The sequence below is a fragment of the Microcaecilia unicolor genome, chromosome 6 (genome assembly GCF_901765095.1).
Source record: "Microcaecilia unicolor chromosome 6, aMicUni1.1, whole genome shotgun sequence".
In the NCBI taxonomy this organism is placed as follows: Eukaryota; Metazoa; Chordata; class Amphibia; order Gymnophiona; family Siphonopidae; genus Microcaecilia; species Microcaecilia unicolor.
The window spans coordinates 206,427,603-206,448,853 of NC_044036.1; the positions used below are offsets into that span (position 1 = coordinate 206,427,603).

Here is a 21,251-nt window from a genome sequence, read left to right on the forward strand (position 1 = left end):
ACAGAATTATGCACTATCTTTTTCTGCAGGTACTTTTTCCAATTAAAACAGGGTGTATAGTTTTGAAAATACAAAACAATGCAAGTTGTAGCAATCCCAGTGTTAACACCCCCACCAACCCCAGGAATACCTCTGTTGATTTTTTTTTTATCCATTCAGCCATGTATGCAGCAAATGGCTAATCAACTTGTTAAAGTGACTGTTTTTAGATGGCCTGATGTCACAAAACTGAAGACTCCACCCACTTCACCCAAGGAGGTTTTAATTCTTCTCAATGCAGCTTCCGCCGCCACTTTGGTACATCCAAAACAATGCAATTGATAGGGTGACAAGTTTCGCCTACTGGCTTCAGCTACAATAGGCCAGAGAGTCTCAAGCCATCTCCTGTCACTAGACCTACTTGGTTCACTCTAAGCTGAGCGGGAATCCTCCACCTACAGTCCTGCCAGTGGGTGGCACTGAGGGGCATAATCGATCTATTTTGGCAGCGGCGCAACAGCTGGCTGGAACCGTATTATCGAAAAAGATGGCCGGCCATCTTTTTTTTATGATAATACGGTTTAGCCCGGCCATATGGCAGAGTTCGCCGGGTTTGAGATGGCCGGTTTTGTTTTTCAGCGATAATGGAAAAAAATGCCGGTGATCTCAAACCCGGCGAAATCCAAGGCATTTGGTCGTGGGAGGACCCAGCATTTGTAGTGCACTGGTCCCCCTGACATGCCAGGACAGCAACCGGACACCATAGGGGGCACTTCTAAAAATTTTTCAAAAATATACAAATACCTCCCAGGTGCATAGCTCCCTTACCTTGGGTGCTGAGCCCCCCAAATCCCCCCCAAAACCCACTCCCCACAACTCTATACCACTACCATAGTCCTTATGGGTGAAGGGGGGCACCTACATGTGGGTACAGTGGGTTTTGGGGGGGGGGGGTTGGAGGGCTCAACACTTACCACCACAAGTGTAACAGGTAGGGGGGGATGGGCCTGGGTCTGCCTGCCTGAAGTGCACCGTACCCATTAAAAACTGCTCCAGGGACTTGCATACTGCTGTCAGGGAGCTGGGTATGACATTTGAGGCTGGCATACAGGCTGGCAAAAAAGGTTTTTATTTTTATTTTTTTAGTGTAAGAGGGGGTTGGTGACCACTGGGGGAGTATGGGGAGGTCATTCCCCATTTCCTCCGGTAGTCATCTGGTGAGTTGGGGCACCTTTTTGAGGCTTGGTCGTGAAAATAAAAGAACCAAGTAAACCCGAAGAAATACTGATTAACGCCGCTTTTTTTTTCCATTATCCGCGAAAGCTGGCCATCTGGTAGCCACGCCCATGCCCACCCATGTCCCGCCTTCACTACGCTACCGACACGCCCCCTTTAACTTTCGCCGGCAAGGCGACGGGAAAGTGGCGATGCTGTCAAAAAAGCAGCTTTCGATTATACGGATTTCGCCGCTTTTGAGAGATCGCCGGCCATCTCCCGATTTATGTCGGAAGATGCCCGGCGATCACTTTCGAAAATAAGCCTGACTGTTTCATTATCACATTTTCAATAGTGAAGGACAGGCAAGCTCTGCAGAGAAGCTACCTGTCCCTAGGGCAGTGGTTCTCAAACCTGGTACTGGAGGCACCCCGGACAGTCAGGTTTTCAGGATATCCACAATGAATATTCATGAGAGGGATTTGTATTCAGCATTGCGTAGTAGTACAGAATTCCCCCTGGAATACCACTTTAATAAATAACTTACTGCACAATTTATAAATGTGTATAAATAAAAATTCCAGTCATTCAAGTCTGGCTCTTAGATTTTTGGGCTGGTTCCTAGATTCTAAGAAACACTATCGAGCCTTGGTTTAAATGTTTATCATTATTTTTAAGTAAATGCACATCTCTACTGTCTTTATTTTCCTCTTTCAGCTCTATCTGTGTATATGTGACCTAATGCTACAATACTGTAAATCCTCACAGCTATTGTGAAAGGGTTCCTGGAACATGTTTATTTGAGCTTTGTTAGCAGTAAAATGAATTGGGATACATAGGTAAAGTTGCAGATCTAAAATAGGGCAATTAGTAGCAAACAGACACAGAAATATAGCAAAAAATGCTTAGCTTAGTTAACATCCTTTCTCATGACAAATTTGCTGTTTAAGTGGGCCAACATTTTTATTAAGTTTAGTTGTACTTCAGTTACAGCAAACTGAAGAAACTATCTTCTGTTTCAAGGTGAAAATTATCAAATTATCAAAAGGCATTCCCTAGGTTACCTTAGCTTTAGGGACCTGAACAGTTTGATTTTGAGACCAGTCACCATAGTTTGAACTTTTAGAGCATAACATTTGTTGGCATGAGAGACTTTGCAGGGATTTTTATGCTCAATTTGTCTTTCAAACTATGAAACCAACTTTTTTTTTCCTGAATGCTAACAGAATAGCGCTATGACCCTTTGCTTCCTTTTCAAATAAAAAAAAAAGACAAAACGTAGAGAAAGTGAACATAATGATGTGGTTTCCATCATGCTATTCATGAAAGATCTTGAGAATTTCAAATGAGAGCTACCTTATACATGCTCATTAAGTCTATGAGAACCATAACTGAATGATTATCAATGCATAATAAACGCCACTTGATTAAAGTCCCACTGTCGAGCAACTTTACTTGTTCTTATTTTTCTCTGTCTGTAGGTTATGCCAATGCTCGATCGGTTGATAAAGCTGTAATTATTAAAGATTGTATAATTGATGCTCAATTTGATTTTGTTATAATCTCCGAAATTTGGTTACATGCAAAAGAAAGAAGAAGAAAATGAGTTGCAAGATCCGAGACAACATGGTTTTACCAAAGGGAAATTGTGCCAAATGAATCTCATTGAATTCTTTGATTGGGTGACCGGAGAATTGAACCGTGGACGTGCTATAGACGTAATCTACTTAGATTTCAGCAAGGCTTTTGACACGGTTCCCCACAGGAGGCTCTTAAAAAAACTGGATGGGCTGAAGATAGGACCCAAAGTGGTGAACTGGATTAGGAACTGGTTGACGGACAGGCGCCAGAGGGTGGTGGTGAATGGAGTTCGCTCGGAGGAGGGAAAGGTGAGTAGTGGAGTGCCTCAGGGATCGGTGTTGGGGCCGATTCTGTTCAACATATTTGTGAGTGACATTGCCGAAGGGTTAGAAGGTAAAGTTTGCCTATTTGCGGATGATACTAAGATTTGTAACACAGTGGACCCCCCAGAGGGAGTGGAAAACATGAACAAGGATCTGAAAAAGCTAGAAGAATGGTCTAAGGTTTGGCAATTAAAATTCAATGCGAAGAAATGCAAAGTGATGCACTTAGGGAGTAGAAATCCAAGAGAGGCGTATGTGTTAGGCGGTGAGAGTCTGCTAGGTACGGATGGGGAGAGGGATCTTGGGGTGATAGTATCTGAGGATCTGAAGGCGATGAAACAGTGTGACAAGGCGGTGGCCGTAGCTAGGAGGTTACTAGGCTGTATAGAGAGAGGTGTGACCAGCAGAAGAAAAGAGGTGTTGATGCCCCTGTACAAGTCGTTGTGAGGCCCCACCTGGAGTATTGTGTTCAGTTTTGGAGGCCGTATCTTGCTAAGGACGTAAAAAGAATTGAAGCGGTGCAAAGAAAAGCTACGAGGATGGTATGGGATTTGCGTTACAAGACGTATGAGGAGAGACTTGCGGACCTGAACATGTATACCCTGGAGGAAAGGAGGAACAGGGGTGATATGATACAGACGTTCAAATATTTGAAAGGTATTAATCCGCAAACAAACCTTTTCCGGAGATGCGAAGGCGGTAGAACGAGAGGGCATGAAATGAGATTGAAGGGGGGCAGACTCAAGAAGAATGTCAGGAAGTATTTTTTCATGGAGAGGGTGGTGGATGCTTGGAATGCCCTCCCACGGGAGGCGGTGGAGATGAAAACGGTAACGGAATTCAAACATGCGTGGGATAAACATAAAGGAATCCTGTGCAGAAGGAAGGGATCCTCAGGAGCTTAGCCTAGAATAGGTGGCAGAGCTGGTGGTTGGAAGCGGGGCTAGTGCTGGGCAGACTTATACGGTCTGAGCTGGAGCTGGTGGTTGGGAGGCGGGACTAGTGCTGGGCAGATTTATACGGTCTGTGCCGGGGCTGGTGGTTCGGCGGCGGGGATAGTGCTGGGCAGACTTATACGGTCTGTGCCAGAGCTGGTGGTGGGAGGCGGGACTGGTAGTTGGGAGGCGAGGATAGTGCTAGGCAGACTTATACAGTCTGTGCCAGAGCTGGTGGTGGGAGGCGGGACTGGTAGTTGGGAGGCGAGGATAGTGCTAGGCAGACTTATACAGCCAGAGCTGGTGGTGGGAGGCGGGGTTGGTGGTTGGGAGGCGAGGATAGGGCTGGCCAGACTTATACGGTCTGTGCCCTGAAGAGGACAGTACAAATAAAAAAGTAGCACATATGAATTTATCTTCTTGGGCAGACTGGATGGACCGTGCAGGTCTTTTTCTGCTGTCATCTACTATGTTACTATGTTACTAGATGATCCTATTTTTCGCATTCCCTCCTAGTTATTTCCATTCTTCATTTCCCTAGAGCTAAAAGAAAAAAGGGGGAGGTGGTTTAGCTATCATCTATATATCTTTATTTAAGGTAAAAATGATCTCTGAATTCCAATTTCCTAATCTGGAAATTGCTACTTGTTCTGTATCTTGTGGTTTTTTATTTAAACCTATTTGCCTTCTAATGTTACATCCTCCTCCTAATTGTTAGAACTTAGTTGAGGCTGATTTTACCAAATTCATCTCCAACGCATGGTAATATCATTATGGTTGGAGATGTTAATTTATATCTTGAAAACATTACCAACCAATATACCAACATTTCCTAGTATTCCTTAATGTTTGGCCATTCTCATTTTTCAATGGAATGTCCTCTCATGTTAAAGGTCATCAATTAGATATATTAGCAACAAAATTTACAGATCCAACTACTTTTTTCATCTCAGATTTTCATTGAATCCCAATACCTTAGTCAGATCACAGTAGCCTCTTCTTTAAATTGCACTGGATGGAAGTTAATTGTTATTCCAAATCCCAAAATTTGTTACAACTCTTTAAAACTAGAAGTAAAATTGACCTTTTAAAATTCTGGTCCAATGAGTCATTCCCAAAACATTTTTTTCAAATATATTCTTTTCCCATAGATTATGCGTACAAGTTGTTAATTAGTGATACATAGTGCAATAGCTGCAGGTTAGTTTATTTTGATATGTGGAAATATTTACCTCCAGCATATTTTGAAAGGGTTTTTTTCCCCCTAGTAAGTTTTGGAGTAACCAGATCATGCCAGGCCATACAAATCATAGACTACTGATTAGATCCACAAAATAAGCATGTCACAGTATAAGGAAAAAAGGTTACATTCTGAACTCTAAATATTTGGTTTTCCTAGCTTCAGAGCCAGAATTTCTACTTCTGAGAGTCAAAATGAGTTCAGATCTTACAGGTGCATAGAAGGTATCTCAGTGGACCAAACTCATCTATGTGTATTACAAAATCTCAAGATACATATTCTGAGGAAAAAGTAGGAGGGCCCTTATTAGAGTGGCTGCCCCAAGCCAAATCACCACCCAAAATATAATACCTCTTCAAGGAAGGTCTCCTGCAATTTTGCCTACAGGCAGCAGAGGGCGAAATCAGGCCTTCAAGAGTGGTTGCTAGGTAACGAGGGGAGGGAGGAGAATGTTCTTGAAAATCCCTGGTTAACAAAGCAATATGTAATGGGTCCTCCTCTCACAGGGCTTTAAAACTGCTACAGCCCGGGCATTGCCAGAGGAGGAAGAAAAAGAGGCTCCATGCCAAGCTATGGACTTGGAAGTCACTGACACTCCTGAGCCTGCTACTGATGAACCTATGGAGCTAGAGGAACCAGAGACCATAACTTTAGTGGAATGTAACTATATGGAGCAAGGACAGTAAAAGACAAAAGGCTGCAGATTTGTAAAGGGCAAGTTGGTTCCTATAATCTAGGATATCCACTGGAACTGAGAAGTGAAAGCTGCCTGGGGACTGCTTAAGTTGTATTTTTTTTTCATGGTGCTGCTAGCAGAGCGGAGGAGAATAATAGAAGTCAACAAAGGTGATACACTTTATTAAATTTGGAGGAGAAATTTCCGTGCTGCAGAGCACCAAAGGAAAGTAGGAAAGAAGTGTTTCTATATCACAGTTACTGCTTCTGCCTCCCCTTGTAATCTATTGGCTAGATTGTCTGATTGCTGGGCTTCAGAGGAAAGAGGGAGCTGCTGTAACTAAGAATAGAGGCACTTTCCGCCTACAGCTGCCAATGTGGAGGGGGAAACCATGCCTTTGTGTTTCCCCCTGCATCAGCTTCCTTTTCTCAGTCCCCAGTTCCAGCATCAACCACTAGCTCCCTTTTCCCAGACCCCAGTCCCACCCCAGCCCTATTTAAGTCCCTAGCACCAGCAATAGTCTCCAGCTCCTTTCTCTCAGTGTTCCGCCCGCATCCCTCTTCCCCCAACCCTTCAGCCCCAACATCCATCCCCAGTTTTTACCCCTCAGCTCCTTGTCCCTCCTGTCTTCCCCAAATGTGTTGCTGCCTGCTCCTCTTCCTTGGCTGCTCAGCAGGTTTGAAACATGAAACTATGCACTTCCTGTTTCTTGGAAAAAAACAGGAACTGCTTTGTCTGAGGTTTCACATCAATAGGGCAGCCAAGGAAAAAGATCAGAAGGGGGTGGGAACATGGATGCACGGATGCACAGCTGTGGAGTGGTGATCCACTGAGGCAGGTTTTTGGTGCCCCTAAATATGGGCATTCTGTGTCAGTGCCAACTGGATTGCCTCTTACACTGGCCCTGATCTCCCTATTCCCTTCTCCCTGCTGTCAAACATCTTCCCTTTCCCACCCCAAATGGTCCAGCTTCTTTTTTTCTCTTTCTTCTCCCTCCCCTTCCCCATCTGCCCCAGCTGTGATCTGTTGGGATGCTCGAGCTGAGGACAAGAGGGCCAGAAGGTTGTCCGCCCGTGTCTGGGGAAGATAAGCTCGAGACGTCTGTGTGTTCAACAGAGCTCCTATGAATTCCAATTTCTGCACGGGAATCAGACGGGACTTGGGATAGTTGATGACAAACCCCAGTAGTTCGAGCAGTTGAATAGTAATCCACATGGATCGTAGAGCCCCTGCCTCTGAGGTGTTCTTCACCAACCAATCATTGAGATAAGAGAACAAATGCACGCCCAGTCTGCATAGCGATGCTGTGATAACTGCCAAGCACTTTGTGAACACTCTGGGCGCAGAAGCGAGACCAAAGGGCAGTACGCAGTACAGAAATACTGAGTTCCCAGGTGAAATTGGAGGTACTGCCTGTGATCTGGAAGCACCGAGATGTGAGTATAGGCATCCTTTAAGTCCAGAGAGCATAGCCAATCGTTTTCCTGAATCATGGGAAGAAGGGTGCCCAGGGAAAGCATCCTGAACTTTTCTCGGACCAGATATTTGTTCAGGGCCCCTAGGTCTACGATGGGACGCATCTTTTCTGTACAAGAAAGTACCTGGAATAGAATCCCAGCCCTTCTTGCCCTGGTGAAACGGGCTCGACTGCATTGGCGCTGAGAAGGGCGGAGAGTTCCTCTGCAAGTACCTGCTTGTGGTGGAAACTGAAGGATTGAGCTCCCGGTGGGCAATTTGGAGGTTTCGATTCCAGATTGAGAGCATATCCAGACCGGACTATTTGAAGAACCCACCTGTCGGAGGTTATAAGAGGCCACCTTTGGTGAAAAAATATCAGCCTCCCTCCAACAGGTAGATCGTCCAGTACAGACACTTTGATGTCGGCTATGCTGCTCTGGAGCCAGTCAAAAGCTCGTCCCCTGCTTTTGCTGGGAAGCCGAAGGGGCCTGTGGCGCATGCCGCTGACGAGAGCGAGCTTGCTTGGGGTGAGCCTGAACAGGCCATTGGGAAGCAGGAGTGTACCTATGCCTACTAGAGGAATAGGGAGCACTCCTCCTCCCTCCAAAAAACCTCCTAGAAGAAGAGGTAGTAGCAGAAGGCATCCGGCGGGCGAGAGAATCCATAGCATCATGGTGCTTCTTGAGGGAATCAACCATATCCTCAACCTTCTCTCCAAAAAGATTGTCCCCCCGGCAAGGAACATCCGCCATTCAGTGCTGGGTCTTCTGATCCAGGTCCGAGACACGCAGACATGAGAGTCTGCGCATCACGATACCTTGAGCATCCACCCGGGATGCGGCATCAAAAGTATCAAAAGCTCCCCTGACCAGGAATTTGCGACACGCCTTCTGCTGTCTGACCACCTGGTCAAAAGGTTCAGCAAGCTCGGGGGGAAGAGCTTCAACCAAACTGGACAGTTGCTTTATCGAGTTCCTTAAGTGAATGCTGGTGTACAGCTGGTATGTTTGAATCTTGGCCACGAGCATTCCAGTCTGATACATACGCCTCCCAAAAGAATCCAAGGTTCTAGACTCTCTGCCCGGGGGCGCCGAGGCATAGTCCCTAGTATTCTTGGATCTTCTGAGAGCAGAGTCCACCACCATGGAATCGTGAAGAAGTTGGGCCTTCACCATCACAGGCTCACCATGAACTCTGTACTGGGACTGGGACTTCTTGTTGACAACTGAATTAGATAGAGGGCAAGACCAATTTCGCAACATCACTTCCCGGAGTGTATTGTGCAAGGGGGCAGTTGCAACCTCTTTTGACGGAGAAGGATAAACCTGTATTGTGCAAGGGGGCAGTTGCAACCTCTTTTGACGGAGAAGGATAAACCAGGACCTCGAACATCTCTGCCCTGGGCTCATCCACAGCCTCCATGGGAAATGGAATGTCCCTAGACATTTCCCGCACAAAAGATGAAAAGGAGAGACATTCAGGTGGAGATTGTCTAACCTCAGTAGGTGGAGTGGGATCAGATGGAAGCCCCTGAGAATCTTCATCCGAAAAATATCTGGGGTCTTCCTCCTCTCCCCATGAGTGCTCCTCTTTGGTATTGGACAATAGCTCATGAAGAGCAGCCCGAACCCGAGCCTGCCTCGACCTCGAGGATTGATGTCATCGTGAAGGGCGTCGAGAAGTGGACCCTTGCCTGGACTCCGGCGAAGCTTGCTCTACCGACGTTGAGGGAGAGTCAACCCTGGTGGCAACTGGCTCAGGCACCGCAAGCGGTACCGAGGGCGGAGACCTCCACGCAGGAGATGGGCCAGATGCCGACTCAGCAGTGGATACCCGAGGCACAAGCACCTCCGGTACCGAGGCAGATGGACGCATCATCCCTTCCAGAAGGCCTGGAAGCATGGTCCAGAGACACTCATCGAGGGCTGCCATCGGAACAAGCTGTGGGGCCGGTGCAGGAGTCGGTGCCAGAGTCTGAAGAGGTTCGAGAGCCGGTACCTGGCTGCCAGACGACCGACACATCAGCACTTCCTGAATGGAGGGTGAGCGGTCCTCCCGGCGCCAACACTTCTCAGGTGCCGCATCCCTCGGCTCCCCGGAGCTCTCGGTACCGTGACGGGAAGGAGATTGATGGCGATGCTTCTTAGCCTTCGCCTGAAGCCCGTCATCAACACTCCTCGGTACCAATGAGGAGGATGTGGAATCCTCACGCCTCCTCGGGGCCGGGTATGACTCAGGGCGGTCCCGGGGGGCCTGCATAGCAGTAGGCCTCGAAACAGATGGAGACCCACTCGATGCCTCGCTGCTCCCAGCTCAAATTGGTCTCTCGGCAGCCATTACCTGACCTCTCGATGCCGCTTCCCTCGACGTCCATGTCGATGGCGCTGACCTCAGTACTGATGTCGATGCTGACGTCGAAGGACTGGACCGATCTGAAAAAAGTTTCTCGTGCTGAGCCTCTCGAGCCACCTGGGTCCTCTTTTTCATTAATTTTTCAGAGCTTACAGGAAGCTGGTAAATGGTCGGGCCCGAGGCACTGGAGACACCAAACATGAGGGTCAGTCAACAAGATGGTCTGGTTGCAGCAGGAACAGCGCTTGAAGCCGCTGGGAGTCCTCGATGACATGGGAGGAAAAATAGCGGTCGAAAAATCAAGTGACTCGATGGTGCCACTGAAAAAGGCACAAAACAGGGAAAAAGAAACACGACTGAGCGGGCGACGGAAAAGAAAGGAAACTTAGAAAGAGGGAAAAAACCTAGGAAAAAATAAGGAACCTCTTTTTTTTTTTAAACAAAACAAAAAAAGGGAAAAACCGGAGCGCGTAAACGCGACAAAAAGTCTCCTGGGCTGAAAAACACGAGGAGCGCTTGAAAACAAACTCTCTCTCGCGAAGTGGAAAAGAAAAACTGAGGGAAGCGTGCGGGCGTCGTGGGCGGGAAATCACTCGCGCATGTGAGGTGCGTTGTCCCCGCGCCTGTCTCGTCACTTCCAAAAGCTTTTAAAAGTTTTTCTAAGTCCGGAGCTCCTGGGCCGTCACGGACGACAACCCATGCGTGATGATGTCCAGCCAGCTTGTCCTCGGAGAACAAATGTAACAAATAAATACATAAATATGATAGATCTCATTAAGTTATCACCTCAAAATGTCACCTCATCATCTAGAGAACATCTCATGAGACATTTCCCAAGTTGTAAAAACGTAACCTACAAAACTATCCATAATGCTAATTTTTCTTACCAAAGTACCAAACTCTGGAACTTATTATCCAAGTATATCAGACAGTCGTTTATATGCCATTTAGAAGTTTACTTAAAGCCCACTTCTTTAGATCTGTGTTCAGGTAATATGAAAAGAAAAACATTTAAATAATTGTATTGTTGTATTAATATTAATTGTTTTGTAATGTTTCTTCTTAATTCGTTATGTAAGCCGCATTGAACCTGAGCTTTCTTGGGAAAATGCAGGGTACAAATGTCATAATAAATAAATAAGATTATTAGATGTGTGAAGTGTGTAAGACAATTTAGTTATTATTTTCTTTGTCCATGTATTTTATTCTCACTTTCACTATTCACTCTGAAGTTGTACTGTATATTGAATAGAACTGTTCTAGTTTGCTGCAGAAGACATATAGGCTTCATAAGCATGCAATGTGTTATTGAAGATTTTATTTTTACTGCTGTAAGACTGATTATGTTTTTTTATGTTTGCAATCTGCAAATTAAATTAAATACAGTAAATAATAGCAGGTTAAGAGTAACTGGCCTATCCAGTTTGCCCAGTCTGAGATGCTTTTTCTTTGATGTTCTAATACTTATGTAGAGGAGCACAAAAATTTTCACTGTCTAAAGCAACACTAGCTCATGACATATCAAATCTCTCAGATCTGTTCTCCCCACCATGCTTCATAACTATCACAGATACATCATTTCACTCTGTATCAGCCCTTTACTACCATGCTATGTGTCTGCCCTATGAATTTATATTCTGTCACAGTTTTTATTGCTGCAAGTTGTGCCAGTCAGCTGTTCCAGGCATCAAGCACTCGCCTGTAAAAAAAAAGGTGTTTTCTCATATTTCCTCTTTTCCTTTCTCTTTGCAATATCACATTATTACATCTTCTTCAACTTTATCTTCTATAAAAGATTTGACCTTCCTATATTTAATGAAGAATGCAATATTTGAAAATCTGTTTTCTCTCCAGTCTCTTTAAGATAAAGGGAAAGAATACGAGTTATATTCAGGTACAGAAGGTGTCCCTGGAGGACTTACAATCTAAGGAGCCCGTCTGCTAAACTTTAGCGAATGCTAAAGGACATTAGCATACATGGTACATAGGTATAAAAAAGGATGCACAGCAGGTAATGTACAGTAATGCCCATTAGCACGTGCTGAGCTTTAGTAAAAGAGCCCTTAAGTTTGTACCCGAGGCAGCTAAAGGTTAAGTAACTTGACCAAGGCCACAAGAAGCGACAATGGAATTTGAACCTGATGTCCCTGGTCATAGGAGCCAACTTTTCAAAATGATTGGGGGTTCTGAATTATTTTTTTTTTTACAGGTGGTGCATTCCCCTCTCTCCCTCCTCTCCCTCCTATCCCCATCCCTCTCCCCGCCCCCTCCTCTCCCTCTCCCCCTCCTCCGAGTTCCAGGCCTCCTCCCTCTCCTCCGAGTGCCAGTCTGACCCCAGCCCGACCTCTTCTCCCACAACAGTCCTCTGCCCTCGCCTTCCTGCGTGCCGCCCAGAATTTAAAACTCATCTTACCTCGGGGTCCCGGCAGCAGCAGTGAAAGGCAAGCAGGCTCGGCGCTTCAGCCTTTCCTTCTCTCTCAGCTCTGGTCCCGCCCTTGCGAAAACAGGAAATGAGGGCAGGACCAGAGCAGAGAGAGAAGGGAAGGCTGAAGGGCCGAGCCTGCTCACCTTTCACTGCTGCCGTCGGGACCCCGAGGTAAGATGAGTTTTAAATTCTGGGTGGCACGCAGGAAGGCAAGGGCGGAGGACTGTTCAAGGAGAAGAGGGCGGGCTCCGGGCAGGTCGGTCTGGTTGGGAAGGGAACTTCCGGCGGATCAAATATTGGGGGGTGCTCGAGCACCCACAGCGTAGGCGCCTATGTCCCTGGTTCTTAGTTGCTGCTCTGTTAGGCTACTCCTCCACTTCACTTAAGAAGCCTGTTTACTAAGGTAAAGTTTTTCACATCCATGTGTTAGATGCAAAAATTAATGCACTAAAGGGGTATTTTACTAAAGATTAGCTCGTTATCTTTAGCTGGGCCCTTAGGAATAAATTGAGCCCTGCTGCACATAACTCGAGCTAATCTTTAGGAAAAAGACCCCCTAAGTACATAGCCTGTGAAGTAAATTTCCAGCATATTCCCATACTTGTGCCACACAGAAAAGTTCTTCACTGTGCATGTAAATATATTCACAGTTAGTATGTCTTCATGCTAACTGCAACATAAGATAAAGTACCATGCAACAGCAGTCATACCATTAGGCTAACTAAGGCAGGAGCCTCAGGTGGCACTCTTCTGAGGCAGTATCCCCCTCCCGCCTGTCGTTCCCCAACTCTATTCTCCGAATTTACCTGTTATTTTCTTGTTTTTCAAAAGGCAGTGGTGGCAGCAATTCCCATAGACTACCCTGCCACTGGTCCCGACCCCTTCTCTTTGCTGAGTTGAGACCGTGGGATCATTTTAGTCACTAAAATAATCTCATTGTGCCATTTTACTATAAAAACACAGAAAATAAATTGCTTGATCCTAAATTACAGCATAATGTGAGATCACTGGTTGACCATTCTGTTCACCTTTCTCACTATTGTTGTTATCCTCCAAAGTATAGTAAAATTCTTTGGGGGTCATTTAGTAATCATTAGTGAGCAGCAGGGGTAGGCATTTCATGGTGTTTCCATCATTTTATGGTGTTTCCAATGTTGTTTATGGGAATTTTCATGTTTAATGTTTTCTTGGCCATTTTCTTATTATAGGAACAATGTAATTAAAGAGTGCACACGATTTGCAAAGAGAGTGCACTGTTTGCAAAAAGGATGTACTCTCTTTAATAGTGTATGCATGTGCATGCACAATGGTTTATGGATGTGTGCACTTTTGAGAAAGAGTATGCCATTTTTGCAAATAGTGTGCACTATCAGCACACAAAAACACAAAATGTTAATGACATGCAACAACATGGGATATGTTGTTGACATTTCTCATGTGACTGCAAATGACAGACCATCCTAGTGTGCAGTAGAGGCATTATTGGGTACTTCGTGTGTGAGCCAATGAATGAATCTTCTTCTTAGGGGTACCCATACTTGTACTCCCTTTTCTGAGATATGGAGACATATTTTCAAAGGATTAGACATACAAAATTACGTGGAGGGGTATTTTCGATATGACGTCTAAGTCCAACTTTTGACATTTTGCTAAAAACATCCAAAATTCAAGTGAGGAATATAGACATTTTTAAAACGTAAATATGTCTATCCCTTTCTTTTGAAAACGACTATTTGCTAGATGTTTTTGTGTTCTCTACATTTATCTTTTTGGTCCATTTTTGAAAAAAAAACAAGTCCAAGTGAAAAATGCACAAAATCAAGCCATTGGGATGTGAGAGGAACCAGCATTCTTAGTAGACTGGCCACACAGACATCTCAGGAGAGCAATGGGGCACCCTACGGGGCTCTAATGTGGACTTCATATAAATGCTACCAGATACACATCTCACCATTGCTCCCTTATCTTGTCTGCTGAGCTCCCCCAAACCCAACTATCCCCACCTTTACACCACTACAATAGCCCCATATGGGTGACGGGGGCACCTTTATGTAAGTACAGAGGGCTTCTGGTAAGTTTTGGAGGGCTCACAGTTCAAAAATGAGCCCCATAGTAACCTACGGAACTTTGTAAGTCTAAGTGTTTTGAAAATGAGCCCCATTGGAGTAAAAATTCAAAGGGATTTAACTGGCCAGAAATGCTTTTCGGTTTCAAAAATCTCAATGTTTGCATTTGATTTTTGGACATTTTCAGCACAATGTCCAAAACTGGATTTAGACATCATATCGAAAATGCCCCTCCACATATATGAGGAGGTTTTTTTTCCACTTGCTGGTTTTCTTCTCCTCTTATTTATTTATTTATTTATTTATTTGTTACTTATATCCCACATTTTCCCACACATGCAGGCGCAATGTGGCTTACAGAGAATTACATAAGAGTACAATCTTAACAGCTTAGGCAAGCATAAAGAGGTAAATAGGAGGGAAGAAACTAACAATTTAATTCGTGAAGTTGGAAAGGTAGACCAGTGATTGCACTATTCCAAATATTGCATGTTTTTTTTTCTACAAAATTTGGTTTAGGCAAGAAAAGCTGAGGTCCTTATACAATAAATAATAAAATATTTTTTCTTAATAGTTTTTTGTTGTTGTTAAAGTGCTTTTGAAAACTCTTTTTGACTTGGTTTTCAGTTCACTAATAATTTTGGCAGACTTTTTGTATATTCTGGTAATTGAAATCCCCCATTATTATTGTTTCAACAAATTTATTGCCTTCCTAATTTCTGTTGACATTTCACAGTCTGTCTCTTTTGTCCTGTCCATGTGGATGGTAGTATAATTTCACTAGCAAGTTCCTTGCCATCAGACATGGGATTTCTATCCACAAGGATTTGTCCCTCCTCCTCCCCACTCGACCCTTGGCCTGCACAACTGGTGAAATGCTTATCCCAGCCTCTCCTTCCCCTCCTCACTCTTCTCGCTAGGCTGACCTGGAGAAGAGGGGGGAGGAGGGGAAGGAGAGGCTGGGATAAGCATTTCACGCCCTTGTCACCCCCTCCTTAAAAAAACCCATTTGGATCTTTCCCGTTCAACTTCCGTCCCATCTCCAACCTCCCATTCCTTGCCAAACTCCTCGAAAACTGGTCCTCATTCAACTAGAAACTTTCATAGAACAGTCTAACATATTACATTGTTCTATGAAGTAACATGTTACATCCACTTCGGGCTGACTTTCAGGTCGGCCATACCACTGAGATCCTAGCCCTGCACGACACTATCCGAAGCAGTGTTCCATCATCATCATCATCTCTCTTGACCTATCCTCTGCCTTTGACTTAGTTGATCCACCTTCGGTCTAACAGCTTCTCTGGCTCAGTCCTCACCTGGTTTACTAGTCATATTTCCAACTGTTCTTTTCAACTCTCTCACTCAGGCTCTTCCTCTTCCATCTTCCCCCTTCAGTCTGGTGTCCCCCAAGGCTCCATTCTCTCCACTGGTCTCTTCAACATCTTTCTGGCCCCACTTTTAACTGTTATGCAAGACCAGAGTTCTGCTATGCAGATGACATACAAATTCTTTATCAAGTTTCTGACCCCACCTCCACTCCCACTATGCTCGGTTCCTGCCTCAATTTTGTGTCCTCCTGGCTCAAAGACAATGGGGTCTTCCTCAGTACTTCTAAGTGGGAGTCCATCATCTTCCTTAGTCCCTACTTTTCTCTGTCCTCTTTTCTCGTAATTGCCAACAAACCCCTCTACTTCAGTGATTCCATCAAAATCCTGGGTGTAGTCTTTGATTCTAAACTAAATTTCAAGACTCAGATCGACTCTGTGTTCTGCTTCACTTTCTTTGCCCTCCACCATATTCACTCCATTTATCATTTCCTTTCCCCTCACTCCATTCATTCTCTTATTCTTGCCATGGTGATCTCGCACCTTGACTGTCACATCTTCTCAATGAATGAGGTGTGAGCCCTTGGTCCGCACCTACTAAAGGAGCAGTAGTCGTCTAGCCTTCTGGGAGCTTCACCTACACCAGTCACGGTTCCCCAAAGGTAGAGCCCTAGGGATTGGGTGGCTGGCAGGACTTGAGGTACGGCAGAAAAACAGAGGGCTAAGGCAAAGATCAGGGCCGGTCCGAGTCAAGACAGGCAGTGATCAAGCAAAAGTCAGGTCCGGTCTGGGTCAAGGCAGACAGTTTGCAAGAGGAAAAAAGCAGTACAATTTTATGGTTTATAATGGGCTAGAAAACCCAGATCTTTGTTAAGTCCTGTCTGGTGGGTGTCAAAATATTTAATCATTCTGACTTCAAAGGTCTTACGTTCCTGAATTGTTTTAAAGTTCCCTTTTAAGATTCTTACCATGAAGTCAATGGTACAGTTTTCTGGTTTTGAAAATTGTACTGCTTTTAGTCACCCTCCTGTCTCCATGCATATCTTCTGTCCCTTTTCCTGTCTCTCACCTATCCACCCCCATCCTGTTAGACTGTCGCTGGAATGCTTTGATGTTTCACATATATACTGTCATCTACCAACATTTGCTTATTTCCGATCTGACGAAGAAGGGCAACCTTCGAAAGCTAATCAAAAAATGTATTAAGTTATGTCCCAATAAAAAGGTATCATCTTATTTTCTTTTCCATGTTTTATTTTGTTTTATTTCTATTGATTACCTTTAAAAGTGGACTAACACGGCTACCACACCTCTCTACTCAAGAGGAAGAACAAATGCAGAGACACCACCACAAGAGCATAGATTCCTAGCTGAAGCTCCGAGGACAGGAGGAAGCCGGTAGATAAAAGCACCCGCATCTCATGTCAGTGCGCCACCCAGCTGACATCAGCCCGCCATCTGCCATTCTGCCTGTTGTTACGGTTCTCCATCTCCGGGCACTTCGTCTCTGCCAGGAAGGGAATCCAGTGTTGTGTGGACCGCAAGTGACTGGTTCCTGACCTCTCATGTTGTCCGCCACTTCTGCTGCATGCTCACAGGCACTGTGTGCTGTGAATTGCATGGTGAGTATGAGTGGTCGTGACAGTACCCCCTCACAATGACCCTCCTCCCTCCAGGTCCAGGTTTGGCATGGAAGTCATGAAGCAATGCAGGGATGTGGATGTGCATGACTGGCTCCTAAGAGTTGTCCTTGGGTCCAAAGCTCTTCCAGAAGAGCAGATAGTATAAGCGCTTGATACTTGGAGACAAGGATTTCCTCCACTTCATATTCTGGATGAGGATTGAGCACAGGAATGTCAGAACCAGATCATTCTGGGTGCCATTTGGACTTCATATAGGGTTTGAGGAGGGATACATGGAAGGCATTATGTACGTGCATAGATGAGGGTAGGTGAAGACGATACGTAGTGGTCCCAAGTCTCTTCTGAATCCGGAAGGGTTCAATAAATCTGTGCACAAACTTCTGAGAAGGTAGGTCGGAGTCGTAATTGTTTCATACTGAGCCAAACCTTCTGGCCTGGGTGGAAGATGGGGGTGCTATGTCTGTAGGTCAGCGTGGCACTTGTAATAGCCATGGCTTTAGCAGTGGTTATCATACCTGCATCCAGACTGCATCCAGGCTGCATAGAATGGAAACATTTTGGAAGAATCATATTATTATTATTATTATATGCAAACTCAGCCCATGGCAGTAATGATGCCCGATTGTCCTGTTGAGAGTTAACATGTATTCGGAGAAATGTCTTTAGGGTTTGATTAACACATTCAGTTTGTCCATTGGTTGAGGATGGTAGACGGAGGACAGTTGAAGTTGGACAACTAAAGAGGCACACAATTACTGCCAGAAGCAGGACATAAACTGCGGTCCATGATCACTGAGGATTTGGGATGGAAGACTGTAAAGTTGAAAGATGTGCTGAAAGAAGTCGCGGGCCAGAGTAGCTGCCGAGGATAGTCTGGGCATAGGAACAAAGTGAGCCATGACTCAAATCACGGTATATGCATTAGAAACAGGGAGACCAGTGATGAAGTCAATGGATATTTTCCAGGATTCTTCAGGAATAGGTAATGGCTGTAGCAGACCCCAAGGGCGAACGTGTGAGGTGCACCTTGGATAATCAAGAACAAAGCGTCACATGTCATGGGCCATATAAGGCCACAAATAGTGTTTACAATCAAAGAAAGTTTACAGACTCCAGAATATCCTGCCAGTCAAGATGAATGGGCCCATTTTAAACCTACAATGTTTTTGGCAGGGCACAAGCATTTTTCCTGAAGGTGGAGTAAACTGAGTAGTAGCTAGGATCTTGACAGGGTACAGTATAAATCTGGGTTCATCTGGCTCCTCAGTCGGTTCAATAGATCTGGACAAGGCATCGGCTTGGAGATTTTCTGCAGGGAGAACACCAGGTGAAAATCAAACCATGCAAAAAATAACGACCATCTGGATTGTCGGGGACTCAGATGTCTTGCCTCTTGAAGATAGAGGTTTTTATGATCAGTGATGACTGTGAATGGATAGAGAGCTCCTTCCAGGAGATTCCTCCACTCTTCTAAGGCTAACTTCAAAGCCAACAGTTTGCGGACTCCTATCGTATAATTGCACTCCGTGGGTGTAAAATGTTTGGAATAGAAGAAGCAGGGGCACAGCCATCCATTAGGGGAGGTTTGACTGCCCTGGCCCCCAACAAAGAGGCATCCACTTTGAGGGTAAACGGCTGGGTAGGGTTAGGTTGTCGAAGATCTGGAACTGACAGAAAGGCTTCCTTTAATCATTGGAAGGCATCACAAGCGTCTGGTGGCCAGGTCTTACTGTTGGCCCCTTTTTGTAGTGAGGATGGTAAGTGGTGCTGATAGAGCTGAATAATGTTTGATAAACTGCCTATAATAGTTAGTGAAATCAAAAAGTGTTGTAAAAGTCGCAGTCTGGAAGGTGGGCACCAATCCTTGATGGCCCGAAGTTTCTCAGGATCCATTGTTAAGCCTGCGGTCGAGATTATATATCCCAGGAAGGGAATGCTGTTATGATGGAACGCACATTTTTAATTGAGTGTCTCTCAACCTCTGGAGGATGGTTTTGATATGTTTGGAGTGGTCGACCTTGGTGGACGAGTAATGAGAATGTCATCAAGATATACAATGACAGAGGAGTAAAGCAAATCCCAAAAGATGTCATTAACAAATTGTTGAAAAACCGCAGGAGCATTACATAGGCCGAAGGGCATTATCAGGTATTCAACGTGTCCATCACGAGTGTTAAAGGCCGTTATTTATTTTATTTATTTGTTACATTTGTATCCCACATTTTCCCACCTATTTGTAGGCTCAGTGTGGCTTACATAGTACTGTGCAATATTGGCGGTTTTCAGTATTGGAGGCGTCTTTCTGAATATAGACGAGCTGTTCAAACAACGGGAGTTTTACCCCGATTGTTTCACTTACCTCTTGCGCCACAGTTTGCAAGTTGACCGATAGGAGTTTATTGACCCCTGATGCAGTCGGTTGTACGCCGAAACACAGCCCGTGTCGGGTATTTGTGATATTAAAGGACTACATTTTTCTCAATCCTGAAGGCCCAGTGTTTGCTTTTTTTTTGTTTGCCTTACATAGTACTGGACAGGGGCGTAGCTACGGGTGGGCCTAGATGGGCCCAGGCCCGCCCAGTTTGGGCTCAGGCACATCCAGAGAAGACTCCCAACACCTCCGTCACCAACGTGTCTCCTCACACCCTCAACCACCCCCACCGTAGCGCTTCCCTTTAACGCTATCGGCGCTGCCGCCTCACCTCACAGTCTTCGTTTTCCACCCCTGTGGCAGCGCTTGCAATTTGCTATCGTCGGCACGCTGCCTGACACAGCTGACAGACGCAGCGTTCGTTGTTACTTGGTATGCTCTTGTGGTCAGAAATCCTTTGAGCCATTTGAGAACTGTACCTCCTACACCGAAGTATTCTAGTATATGTAATAGTATTCCATGATTAACCATGTCGAAGGCGCTGGACATGTCGAATTGTAGGAGGAGTATGTTGTTACCAGTTGCAATTGCTTGTTTGAATGAGTTCATTGCGGACACTAGTACAGTTTCAGTGCTGTGATTTGACCAAAATCCTGATTGAGACATGCAGAATTGAGTGTTTATGTAGGTATTCAGTAAGTTGTTTCGTCACTATGTCCTCCATGAGTTTGGTTATGAGCGGAATAGATGCTACTGGGCGATAATTGGTTAGGTCCATTGTGCTTTTCTTAGCATCGTTTGGCAGCGGAGTAATATGTTTCCTTTATCCGTGGGAAAGAGACCATTTTGAAGCCTGTGGTTTACATGATTTATGAGGTCTTTTTTGAATTGTTTGGGGGCAGATCTTATTAGGCTAGTAGGGCAAATGTCTAATTTGCATTGTGACTTGGCGTATTTTCCGAGCCATTGTGAGATTTCATCTAACAATATTTTGTCAAAGTTGGTTCATGATCGATCTGCTGGGCTTTCTCCAGGTTTTGGGTCTAGACATTCAAGGATGCTAGTGTACTCAGTGCTATTGGTAGGTATCATGAGTCGGAGCTTTATGATTTTTTCATTGAAGTAGTTTGCAAGATTGGTTGCGGATGGGGTGTCTACATTATTAGAGGTAACCGGTGTAGTATTTAGGAGTTTGTTTACCAGAGAGAAGAGTTTGTGTGTATCCTTGTAGTTTGGTCCTATTATGGTTTTGTAGTACATTCTTTTAGTTTGTCTGATAGTGTATTTGTATTTTCTTTGTAGCTGTTTCCAGTCTTTGAGTGTTTGTTCGTCTTTTTTCTTGCTCTATGCTCTTTCTAGTCTTCTGACCTGTGTTTTTAGTTCTTTCAATTCTTCATTAAACCATGGTATTGAGTTTTTTCCATGTGAGGTTCTGGTTTGAAGTGGTGCTATGTTGTCTAGTATTGTTCTGCATCTGTTATCCCATTCTTGGAGAAATTGGGGCGAGTCTGTAGGTGTTGTCCATTCGTCTGTATAGAATTGTTCCTATTATACCCCACTGATTATTATTTATTATTATTTATTGCATTTATATCCCACATTTTCCCACCTTTTTGCAGGCTCAATGTGGCTTACAATATATCATGAATAATGGAGATA

At 44.8% G+C, this 21,251-nt stretch overlaps 1 protein-coding gene across 3 annotated transcripts in view; it reads right to left on the reverse strand.

The window, feature by feature from the left end:
* Positions 1-21,251, reverse strand: part of KCNT2 (potassium sodium-activated channel subfamily T member 2) — a 1,050,204-nt gene that overhangs the window by 697,403 nt on the left and 331,550 nt on the right. The gene's annotated exons all lie outside the window — the stretch shown is intronic.